The following is a 13,486-nucleotide window of genomic DNA, read 5'->3' as shown; positions in this document are numbered from 1 at the left end:
GCATTCACAGATACAGACCAGCATTTGGAAACTACTGTTTAAAACATCACTACCACCCCTAATTTTTTAATTAAAATTTTATTTTTTTTTAATGGGGAAACTTCACATGGTATAAATTTCAAAAGGTATGGTCAGTTTTGTAAGTGAAAAGCCTTCCTTCTCCATCCTCCACACAAAATTCTACCTACAGGCAACCATTTTTTATAACTCATATTTTGTACACCCTTCTAGAGAGCTTTCTGTTTAAATCCAAGAGAATACAAGCATACATTTTTTTACTTTTAAGCATAAATGGCAGCTCCCTAGACAAATGCATATTACTTTTATTACTTCACTGTGTATCATGGAGGTTATTCCATATCAGTAAACAAAGTGCCTACTTGTTCTTTTTTTAACAGCTGTATAGTGTCCCATGGTTTGAATGTACTTTAGCCATTTCATTGTAGATGACCTTTTGGATTTCCAGTCTTTTATTTATATAATTTTGCAGTGAATACTCTTACACATGTTTTTGTTTCTCAGATGTAAGAAGATGCAGAGGGTAAATTCCTGGAATGGGAATTTCTGTGCTAAAGGGTATGTGCATTTGTATGATGGATACTGCCAAACTGACCTTCAGAGAGGTTGGACTAATTTACTTTGCTACTAGCAAGATTAGAAGCCATGTGGGAGCCATATCTGGTACTGAAGCATATCCAGCAGCCTTATAATCCATTAAAGAAGTATCAGTTTATCTCAATAACATAGCCTAGAAGTACAGTCTAAGCTCATCCCCCAGAAAAGCAGTACTTGCTTCCCTGGAGTCAGCATTAGCTGGATCTTATCAAATAGCAGCCAAACCAACCAGTCTCTGTTGGAGAAGAAAACATCTCTCCACCAACTGCTCCAGTCCTTAACTTCTGAGGCTGTAACTGATGAAGTATAGTCACTTAAGAGACTAATCCACCTGCCTTAGGAAGTATAATCCCAGCTACAACACCTTTGTTTGGAATGGAGGGAAATGGACAATTCAGTCAGGATACTTAAGATGGCAGGCTATACTACAAAGGGCCAACTGACCATACATAGCATTTTATGGCTATGTTAGTGAGTTACAGTTCACTTGTGGAAGGAGACAGAAATAAGATAGGACATGACTTTCTAATTAATAAACATTAATGAGAGCATTAATTAATTTGTTGACATTGCTTATTACATTGCGAAAGCTGAGTGCCAATGAAAGGACCACAGTGATTTTGTAGATGTTCACTTTTCATTTTGGCAGTTTTATTATTTAAAGTTTTAGTGACTCTGTAGAGTGTTGATGGATTTCCCATCTCCATCACCACAGCCACTAATCAGTTATAAACCAAAGCCTGGCACTCGTTACATCTAGTCTACCTTATAGCTTCACCTTCCATTTACTTTTCTCTTTCCCATATGGGCTCTAGTTGTTGAGAATCTTTTAAGTTGCAAGTAACAAGTCAACTGAGGCTAGTTAAGTCTTCCGTTCAGTTCAGTTCAGGTGCTCAGTCGTGTCCGACTCTTTGCGACCCCATGAATTGCAGCACACCAGGCCTCCCTGTCCATCACCAACTCCTGGAGTTCACTCAGGCTCACGTCCATCGAGTCAGTGATGCCATCCAGCCACCTCATCCTCTGTCGTCCCCTTCTCCTCCTGCCCCCAATCCCTCCCAGCATCAGTCTTTTCCAATGAGTCAACTCTTCGCATGAGGTGGCTGAAGTACTGGAGTTTCAGCTTTAGCATCAGTCCTTCCAAAGAAATCCCCGGGTTGATCTCCTTCAGAATGGACTGTTTGGATCTTGCAGTCCAAGGGACTCAAGAGTCTTCTCCAACACCACAGTTCAAAAGCATCAATTCTACAGCGCTCAGCCTTCAAGTCCAACTCTCATATCCATACATGTCTACTGGAAAGACCATAGCCTTGACTAGACGACCTTAGTTGGCAAAGTAATATCTCTGCTTTTGAATATGCTATCTAGGTTGGTCATAACTTTTCTTTCAAGGAGTAAGCGTCTTTTAATTTCATGGCTGCAGTCACCATCTGTAGTGATTTTGGAGCCCCCCAAAAATAAAGTCTGACACTGTTTCCACTGTTTCCCCATCTATTTCCCATGAAGTGATGGGACAGGATGCCAAGATCTTTGTTTTCTGAATGTTGAACTTTAAGCCAACTTTTTCACTCTCATCTTTCACTTTCATCAAGAGGCTTTTTAGTTCTTCACTTTCTGCCATAAGGGTGGTGTCATCTGCATATCTGAGGTTATTGATATTTCTCCCGGCAATCTTGATTCCAGCTTGTGCTTCTTCCAGTCCAGCGTTTCTCATGATGTACTCTGCATATAAGTTAGATAAGCAGGGTGACAGTATACAGCCTTGACATACTCCTTTTCCTATTTGGAACCAGTCTGTTGTTCCATGTCCAGTTCTAACTGTTGCTTCTTGACCTGCATACAGATTTCTCAAGAGGCAGGTCAGGTGGTCTGGTATTCCCATCTCTTTCATAATTTTCCACAGTTTATTGTGATCCACACAGTCAAAGGCTTTGGCATAGTCAAAGCAGAAATGGATGTTTTTCTGGAACTCTCTTGCTTTTTCCATGATCCAGCGGATGTTGGCGATTTGATCTCTGGTTCCTCTGCCTGTTCTAAAACTAGCTTGAACATCAGGAAGTTCATGGTTCACATACTGCTGAAGCCTGGCTTGGAGAATTTTGAGCATTACTTTACTAGCGTGTGAAAGTGAAGTCGCTCAGTTGTGTCCGACTCTTTGCAACCCCATGGACTGTAGCCTACCAGGCCCCTCCCTTCCATGGGATTCTCCAGGCAAGAAGACTGGAGTGGGTTGCCATTTCCTTCTCCAGGGGATCTTCCCGACCCAGGGATCGAACTCAGGTCTCCAGCATTCCAGGCAGATGCTTTAACCTCTGAGCCACCACTAGCATGTGAGATGAGTGCAACTGTGGTAGTTTGAGCAATCTTTGGCATTGCCTTTCTTTGGGATTGGAATGAAAACTGACCTTTTCCAGTCCTATGACCACTGCTGAGTTTTCCAAATTTGCTGGCATATTGAGTGCAGCACTTTCACAGCATCATCTTTCAGGATTTGAAATAGCCCAACTGGAATTCCGTCACCTCCGCTAGCTTTGTTCATAGTGACGCTTTCTAAGGCCCACTTGACTTCACATTCCAGAATGTCTGGCTCTAGATGAGTGATCACACCATTGTGATTATCTTGGTGAAGATCTTTTTTGTACAGTTCTGTGTATTCTTGCCACTTCTTCTTAATATCTTCTGCTTCTGTTAGGTCCATACCATTTCTGTCCTTTATCAAGCCCATCTTTGCATGAAATGTTCCCTTGGTATCTCTAATTTTCTTGAAGAGATCTCTAGTCTCCCATTCTGTTGTTTTCCTCTATTTCTTTGCATTGATTGCTGAAGGAGGCTTTCTTATCTCTTCTTGCTATTCTTTGGAACTCTGCATTCAGATGCTTATATCTTTCCTCTTCTCCTTTGCTTTTCCCTTCTCTTCTTTTCACAGCTATTTGTAAGGCCTCCCCAGACAGCCATTTTGCTTTTTTGCATTTCTTTTCCATGGGGATGGTCTTGATCCCTGTCTCCTGTACAATGTCACGAACCTCATTCCATAGTTAATCAGGCACTCTATCAGATCTAGGCCCTTAAATCTATTTCTCACTTCCACTGTATAATCATAAGGGATTTGATTTAGGTCATACCTGAATGGTCTAGTGGTTTTCCCTACTTTCTTCAATTTAAGTCTGAATTTGGTAATAAGGGGTTCATGATCTGAGCCACAGTCAGCTCCTGGTCTTGTTTTTGTTCACTGTATAGAGCTTCTCCATCTTTGGCTGCAAAGAATATAATCAATCTGATTTTGGTGTTGACCATCTGGTGATGTCCATGTGTAGAGTCTTCTCTTGTGTTGTTAATAAAAGGATATTGAGGTATCATGGAATTCAGGGCAGTGATACATTATAACAGTGGTCTGAGACCAAGATCTGAAATGCTTTGGAAGACCCAGGCAGTTTTCTCTCTGTCTCTGATCTTTGCTTCTTGTGTCTTCTTCATTCTTCAGCTCTCCCCCCACACCCAACACCTCATTGCAAATCACGGTTATCATCAACTTTAGATTTTACATATATTCCCTTTTCATTACCCAGAGAAAAACTGTCTTTTCTTAATTTTTATCTCAAAGTCCTGAGGAAGGTCTTGTATCGACCCAACTAGGTCAGCTGCCTACCCTAAACAAATTAATTGTAAGCAGAGATCTCAGCTTCTGTGGGAACCACGTGGCGGGCGTGATGGTGAATGGGAGAGGAGGGCAGGAGGGGCAGGAGAGCAGAAGAAAGAGTTACTGTTCATAGAGTTCCAGATCCTACTCACTCTTCAATGCTAGCTCATCAGATCAGAACTTACGAGCTGGAAAGGGTCTAGGAAGTCACCTAATTGAAACTTCTCCCTTTATAGATGAAGAAGTGAAGAATCCTCTTCTTTAATTACTCACATCTTTTTACCTGAGTCATATTTTTTATCATTTTTTTTCCTCTAAATTTGTTAACTGGGTTCTCCAAACACTTGCCCTTAATGGCTGACCATAGCTGCACTTCATCATTCTAAGAATTTTACTTCTTAGATCTGCTGTTGCCCCAAGGAGATCTTTCATAAATTATGCTTCAGAACCTACCCACTGGTTTTGCCTTTTATCACTGCCTATTCATTCATTCAATCTGTCCCCCAGGCACTTCTCCTTCTGTTGGTCTTGTGAACGTTCTTCCCCAGAGTTGTGTCCTTAGGCACATTCTCTTCTCAAGTTAGACATTTTGTCTGATTGATTTTGTTACCATCCCAACACCTCTTACATCTACATCTATATTTTACAAATCTCTCCTGAACCCAGGTCATTATCTTCAACATCCCACCATATATCTCTCCTTGGATATTTCACAGTAAACCTCAAAGTCATCATGTCCAAAACTCAACCCAGCTTTGGGGATAAAATCTGTATTCCTTAATCCAGGAAGTGGTATCACCACTCATTCAATTCTCCAGTTTAAGCTTCTCCCTCTCATCCATTGCCCCCACCCCCCCAACCCCCAATCAGTCACCAGGTCCTATACATGCTATTTAGGACCTCATCAGTTTATACCCTCTGTTCTATTTCCATTGTCAGTGCTTTAGTCAGGCTCTTAGCATTTCCTAATTGCTTAGATTCCCAACTATTTTTTCTATATCTAATCTGGACTTATCTATCTTCCCCACTGCTGCTAAACTAATCATTCTAAAATATATAACTAATCAAATTATTGCTAGAAATCCTTCAGTGGTTTCTCATAAAAAGTAAAGGTCAATTTCCTTAATAGAATACTTGGTATAGAGCATTGCCTAGTTTTCTAACAGTTGGCCCCAGATTTCTCCCCGAGCATATGTCTCTCCAGACAAAACATCTTATGGTCCTCTAAATTCTATGCTCTTTTATGGTTTCTGTTCACCAGTCATGCTGTTTTCTCCTCCTTCTGCCTAGCTTCTTTGTTTAGTTAGCTCCTACTTATCCTCCCAGATTTAGTTTGCACACATCTCCAGAGAAGACTGTGGAGCTTTAGACCAAGGTCACAGGAGTGAAGCGTGTACCTCCTTTACTAGAAAAACATCCTACTTTTCTTAAGCAACCGTGAACTGTCCTTTATATCATCTTTCTGTAGATTGGTGAAAATAACTAATAATTTCTAAATTATTTCTAAAAAACATTTCCTTTCTTATAGGGAACATCTCAGGATGGCACCAAACATATTCATTAATAGTTCAAAATATCTTTAGTTTCTCTGTAAAAGGAAGCCAATGTTTAGTAATTAATGTTTCAGTATCTTATTTTATTTGGGAGTGACCTAGCTATTCAATAAACTTCCAACACTTAATTCAGCACAACCCTAGAAATTCAGGTTACCAAAATCTGGAGAGACTAAAACAAAATTATTTTTAATAGAGTTTACCTAAAAACTCTTATCTCACATTTTCTTTCCTTAAAAGTTTATTCACATTGAGTTACTTTCCTTATGGACAAATTTGCAACAGATATAATAAGCTCTTTAGTTTATATTAAACTTAGGTACAATAAAAATATTATGCTTAATGTTAATTATTCTTAAGATATGTCTATATTAATTAGATCAACAAACATTAAATACCAGGTATTAATTTAATATTGACTATTCCTCATTCACATGAACCTGGAATTCCTTTAGCTTAATTTCTCTTGTATTTAGAATTGTTTGATTTATAGGTGCTTACTTTCTTTAGGCCAATTAAATTAGAGCTCATTTACGAATTAACCTCAGCAATATTATCCAAAGACTAAGACATACACTGAGACATAAATACAGAGAGACAGATCTGATATCATAGTTTTTCGCTTGAGATTTAAAATGTCTCTGTTCCTTTTTTCCCTTGACTTGAAGTTCTGCCAATTTACCAAAGGCTGAAGTCTCAGAAAATGTGGGCTGTGTATCTCAAGGACATGATAAGAGCTAACTTCAAGCTTTTCCTAGGCATATTTCTGTCTTTTTCTTATTGTACATGCTAGGAAAACTGGTTTTATAATTTCAGAAAGATTTCACTTTAACCAGTTTTCTCTGGAGTCTAAAGAATATCATGGTCATACTGTTTTTTTCCCTTCTGTGGTCATGGTCTAATAGCTAAAATTTAAATTAGAGTGCTCAAATCAGCTCTGTTAACAGGGGCAGACTGACGGATAAAATGTTGTCCTAGCAAGGATTGTCCCTCTGGGGAGGTGGGGTCTTAGTTTGATCAGAAGAATCTGGAGGAGTAAGGGAACTTGCAGAAGTAGGGAAAGCTTGGTTCCTCCCAACACTCCCCCACCCCCAGAGACAGGAGAAGTTAGAAGGGGATTCTTTAGAATGTTAGGAGAGTTTTTTGATCCCTCAGGCTAGGAGAAAGTCCTGGACCAAAGGGAACTTCAGAATCCCTTCCTTGTCTGCAGTGATAAAGATCAAATGTGGACAGGGAAAGCTGAGTTGGGGTCATCTAGGAGATCTGATGGAGAAGGAGACAGAGAGGGATGGGGATGGGGGGTGGGCGTGGGGATAAGGCGGCAACAGAAAGACATGTGGTATGTGTACCTCAGAACAAGGTTCTGATTAAGGGTCATAAAGATTTGAACATAAGGAACTTCTGAGTGAGTCCTTTTCCCCTGCTTTCAGCAAAAGAGATCAAGTTGGAGGATGGAGGTATAATTTAGTGTGCCATTAAGAGATCAGTTTTCTTGGTCCTCCAATTTGTATTGAGGTCAGTCTAGATTTTCAAATTTTTCCAGTTCCTGAGAATGTAGCCAAAGGTGAGTCTGAGGGAGGCTCCTGGACATACTAGTACCCATTTTTAGCCTATATGCTGTAGAATGGGGATACTGAGAGTCACTAGTTGACTCAAAGGCATCCCTTTTGTCCCAGTGAACCCTCCATTCAACTAGTGGCACAAAATGGCTGACCATCCCAACAGTTGCATCCAACAGTGAGAGGTGACCCCTAAGTGTAAACCATGAGGCCAAGGCACCAACCATGTGACTCAGGCATGGAAAGACAGAAAAGAGAGAGATTCCCAGGACCAATGGATAAATCTCCAATTGGTGATTTCCTGAAACATGGAAGGCACTCTTGGGATGGTTCAGTGGCAATACCTAAGCTCCTGTAAATCAATCTGGACTGAAAGAAAAGTGAAAATAACAAGGAAAACAAACAGGGTGAGGAATCTGTCTTTTAGTCCTACCAGGAAGGTGGTGGCCAAGGAAGTGGGCTCAGTGTTTTGCTTGGACCAATAAATGCCTCATGGTGCATGGAAGTTGTCTTGCTGAGGGTGGATGCCCTGTAGCCTGGTCCATTCCATGACCACCTTATCCTGTCACAGGAGTCTTCAAGCAGCAGGTGCAGTGATGTCTTTTAAGTGCCTGACCCATGCCAGCACATTATCAATTGGCCTAATCCTCAGCCTAAGGAAGAAAGAAGAAAGGAGAGCCCTCACCCACTTGGGTGACAGCTACTGGGGTGCAGTGGGGTATGGGGCCTTTGGAACATGCCAGAGGGTAATCCTAGCCAGAGTTTCTCAGTTGCTTCCATTGCCATTTGCCTGTTTGCAGAGGGTTTGAGGAGAAAGGAACAAGCAAGTGGTGGGGGACGATCCCCAAGAGTCCCTGTAAGAGAGGGGCTTTCATACTTTCAGGTAAAGATTTTCATGAGTCCAATTCTTGAATCTTCTCATACCTAGAGAAACATTTAATACCACAGACCAATGTCTGGTTCTGGTTCTGGCTAGCCCCTCTTCTAAGCCACTTGGCAGCCTTTCTACTTCTATTAATCTTCAGGCCATGTATCTTCAAACTTCTTGGTAAATTTGTTTCTTCTAAAATATGACAAATAAATCTCCAGATAATAGCAGAACAAGAATATCACCTGGCCAACACTCAGACAATGCTTGAACAAGCTGCCTTGTCATTCTGTGGACTCTCATCTCTCTCTGTAAATGCACCCTGTCAGAGAGCAGGCACTGGAACCCAGGACCCCACGATGCCTCTGTTAAGCCTGAAGAATCTAGGAATGGTCATCATCCCTTTCCCAGTGACCTGTGTCCCCATGACCTGAGATGGGGTAGGTAGTCAGTTCATCATGAGCAGGCCAAATATTTGGCCCATAAATAAAAAGAGATGGGACTATAGAGCCCTTTATCAAGGTCACAGGTGTGGAGACTTATATCAAGGTCACAGGACAAAAATTTCCAGAATTAACCAAGTCCCATAACACTTGTTGCCATGAGCCTCCTGATCTACACTGGCCAGTTCCTGGACCCCCTATGAGGTAAAATACCCACCCTATTACCCATCCTATAGCATCCTAACCAGTCACCCAAGGCCACCCTTGCAGGAGGAGTTTTCTCTCTCTAGAGGCTATAAAAACTGGCTACTAGCCTGCAAAAGGGGTCAGCTTTCCCTTGAGCTGGCCCATTGTTCTAACAGTATCTCCTGCTCTAATAAACTCTTTTCTCCTTTCATTCTACCTCATGTCTGGAAATTCTCTACCTCATGTCTGGAGTGACCTGCACACAGACTATGGCAAATACTACCCCAAATTTATGAAATTTTGGATGAACAATTGAGTTCTTGACTGAATTTATTAATAAAGATCTAGATCTAATCCTATTGGGTTTTGTACTAGAAGGGATTTTTTATAAAATTACTCTGCAATCACTGTGGAAGACCACGGCTCAACATGACACGATAGCCAGTGCTATACCACTTCAGTTTGCTTCACACTGTTGGCTACATTTCCTTCTTTTCTTACCTTTGGTACCATGGTTTTGCAGTTTTGCCTTGTTTTTTGGTCATGCCACACTGCATGTGGGACCTAGTTCCCTGACCAAGGATTGAAACCACGCCCCATGCATTGGGAGCGTAAGTCTTAACCACGAGGTGGTTTAGTCACTAAGTCGTGTCCGACTCTTTGCGACCCCATGGACTGTAGCCCACCAGGCTCCTCTGTCCATGGGATTTTCCAGGCAAGAATACTGGAATGGATTGCCATTTCCTTCCCCAGGGGATCTTCCCAACCCAGGAATCGAACCCAGGTCTCCTGCATTGCAGGCAGATTCTTTACCGACTGAGTTGTGAGGGAAGTCCTTAACCACTAGACCAGCAGGGAAGTCCTGGGTTTGTACCTTAAAAAAAAAAAGCATCTAATCCTTGCCTCAGGCTCTGTTTGTTTTGTTTTTGGCAACTCTGGTTAAGACAAGTATATAGCCCCCCTTTGAGTAATCAGGGCCAATTGGACAATTTCTGGACTTATATTTGAGATATTAGGGAATGGACTGTTTTCTCCACTGGACGAAACCTGAAACTGGCCCTGGAAGCTACTGACAGTGGAAGAGGAGGAAGACTGCATGTAAATGAAACACAGAGGAAACATCCAAACACTGGAGAGTGAAAACTCAGTTCTGTTCACACTGTTTGAGACCTGGATCAAGCCTCACTTGAAGCTAGAGCTCCTGGGTTTATCAAACTGATAAATGAATAAACCCTAGTTGAGTCAAGGGTTCAAATGTCCTACATCTGAGGCTGCCTGTTCTGGCAGAAGCGTGGCCCAGTCTTACATTCTTAACCCAGGTCCCCTAACTTCCTAGCTTTCAGTTCAGTTCAGTTGCTCAGGTGTGTCTGACTCTTTGCGACACCATGGATTGCAGCACGCCAGGCCTCCCTGTCCATCACCAACTCCCAGAACTTACTCAAACTCATGTCCATTGAGTCAGTGATGCCATCCAACCATCTCATTCTCTGTCGTCCCCTTCTCCTCCTGTCTTCAATCTTTTCCAGCATCAGGATCTTTTCAAATGAGTCAGTTCTTTGCATCAGGTGCCCAAAGCATTGGAGTTTCAGCTTCAACATCAGCCTTTCCAGTGAATATTCAAGACTGATTTCCTTTAGGATGGACTGGCTGGATCTCCTTGCAGTCCAAGGGACTCTCAAGAGTCTTCTTGAACACCACAGTTCAGAAGCATCAATTCTTCGGTGCTCAGCTTTCTTTAGAGTCCAACTCTCACATCCATACATGACTACTGGAAAAACCGTAACTTTGACTACATGGACTTTTGCTGGCAAAGTAATGTCTCTGCTTTTTAATATGCTATCTAGGTTGGTCATAACTTTCCTTCCAAGGAATAAGCGTCTTTTAATTTCATGGCTGTAATCACTATCTGCAGTGATTTTGGAGCCCCCCAAAATAAAGTCAGCCGCTGTTTCCACTGTTTCCCCATCTATTTGCCATGAAGTGATGGGACCAGATGCCATGATCTTAGTTTTCTGAATGTTGAGCTTTAAGCCAACTTTTTCACTCTCCTCTTTCACTTTCATCAAGAGGCTTTTTAGTTCCTCTTCACTTTCTGCCGTAAGGGTGGTGTCATCTGCATATCTGAGGTTATTGTTATTTCTCCCAGCAATCTTGATTCCAGCTTGTGCCTCATCCAGCCCAGCATTTCTCATGATGTACTCTGCATAGAAGTTAACTAAGCAGGGTGACAATATACAGCCTTGACGTATTCCTTTTCCTATTTGGAACCAGTCTGTTTTTCCACGTCCAGTTCTAACTGTTGCTTCTTGACCTGCATACAGATTTCTCAAGAGGCAGGTCAGGTGGTCTGGTATTCCCATCTCTTTCAGAATTTTCCATTTCTGCGTTATTTACTATGCCAAAGCCTTTGACTGTATGGATCACAATCAAAGTGGAAAATTCCTAGCTTTAGGGCTACCTTTTCTGGCTTTCTCCAGCTAAGCAATGCTCTTTTCAATTACCAGAAACTGGTGTTTTGTAAAGAGAAGCTGATCCTAACACAGGGAAGAAGAGATTCTCAAATACAGAATATTATCAGTGGGTTTCTCTTACGCATGTAACAATTATATCAATAATTGTTCTAGCACTTTTGACAAACAAAAACTTGAGTAAGACAAATTCCCTGCCCTTATATTCTGACGCTCAAGAAGAGCACTGTCCAAGAGCGATGTAATGTGAGTCAAAATAAAAATGCAAATCATATAAGGAATTTAAAATTTTCTAGCAACCAAACTAATATAATGAAAGGCAGTAAATAAAATGAATTTTAAAATGTATTTAATTTGATATAACATATCCAAATATTATAATTCAACATGTAATCAAAATAAAAGTTATTTGTTTTTTTTTTTTAACTAAATCTACAAATACAGTGTTTTATAGTTACAGCACATCTCATTTTGGTCTAGCTACATTGCAAATGCTTAAGAGCCCCATGTGCCTAGAGGCTAATGTATTGGACAGTAGAGTTCTAGAGAACACTCATATTTATAAACATTTAAATCAAAGAATGTAATCAGTGTGGTTTAGAGGTACAAATTCTATGCTCTGAAAGAGTAAGGAAGGTAAGACAGAAAGAGGAAACATGATTTGTGTCTAATAGTATTTCCCAGATTACAGACATCCCTGGAGGTAGAAGATCTAAATCAATGATTTTCGTATACAGATGGACATTAACCGAGGACCGTAAATAGAGGCAAATGGTAAAGAATCTGCCTGCCAGTGTAGGAGACTCAAGAGACACAGGTTCAATCCCTGGGTCAGGAAAATCCCCTGGAGTAGGAAATGGCAACCCACTCCAGTATTCTTATCTGGAAAATTCCTTGGACAGAGGAGCCCTGCAGATTGCAATCCATGAGGTCACAGAGTCAGATACCACTGAGCGTGCACACACACACACACACACACACACACACACGTTAAAAACCTAGGCTTCTTATGATAGCCTTTTGGGGGAAGGGTAATATTTTCTGAAATTTGAGATTGAAAGCTTTGGGGAACATTATCCAGCTAACTTGGACATATCTTTTCCCCATGGTGTGATCATTTCTCAGTCCCTTTTGCTTGATTCCACCCAGCAGTACTGCCTCCTCAAACTCTATTGGAAGATAATAGGTCCATATGTGAAAGAGTGGAGGAGGGGCTTTCACAGCATTGGGAATTACATCTTGGTGAAGGAAAGTTACATTTGGGAGGAGGCAGAAACCTCCAGCCTCAATAAGCAATGCCCACTCATATTTCACTTGATTAAGAAGATTTTCCTCAACTTTCCCATTTCCAAGAACAAGGATGTTTTCCTACACAGCCACAAAATCACACTCAGGATGTTGGTAATTGGTTATCTAATTATCTAATATATGTCACATTTAACTTCTTCAACAGACCCAAAATGTCCTTTGTAGTTTTCTTTATTATTTAACATTTTAAAAATTTTTAAATACCACTTCAGTATTCTTGCCTGGGAAATCCCATGGACAGAGGAACCTGGTCAGCTACAGTCCACGGGGTCGCAAACAGCTGGACACAACTGAGTAAGCGTTCTTGTATTTTTTAAAAGAAATATTTCCCTATTATGAAGTCCAAAATGTATTTAGGTCTTAAATCCTCCTGGAATTGATATTTGTGATGAAATGAGGTGTCTCATTTTATCTTTTTTCCATAAGGATACCCTATTGTCACAGACCCTTCATTGAAAAGACCATCTTTTTTTCCTCCATTGCTATGTGATGCCACCTTTGTCACAAATCAAGTTTGCAAATACTTATTAAAAACTGTGTTTTTTAAAACAATGATTGTCATATAAGTGAGACTAGTGGTGGGGGGAAGGATCCATTGGGAGTTTGGGGTTGACATATATATACTGCTATATTTAAAATAGATAACCAACCAGGACCTACTGTATAGCACAGGGAACACTGCTCAATATTCTGTAGTAACCTAATGGGAAAAGATTTTGAAACAGAATTGCTGTTGTTTAGCTGTTGTGTCCAATTATTTTGTGACCGGGTGGATTGTAGCCTGCGAGTCTCCTTTGGCCATGGGATTTTCCAGGCAAAAATACTGGAGTGGGTTGCCAATTCCTTCTC

This window comes from Oryx dammah, unplaced genomic scaffold (assembly GCF_014754425.2).
Source record: "Oryx dammah isolate SB20612 unplaced genomic scaffold, SCBI_Odam_1.1 HiC_scaffold_28, whole genome shotgun sequence".
Lineage (NCBI taxonomy): Eukaryota > Metazoa > Chordata > Mammalia > Artiodactyla > Bovidae > Oryx > Oryx dammah.
Note: the sequence above shows the minus strand (reverse complement) of the source record.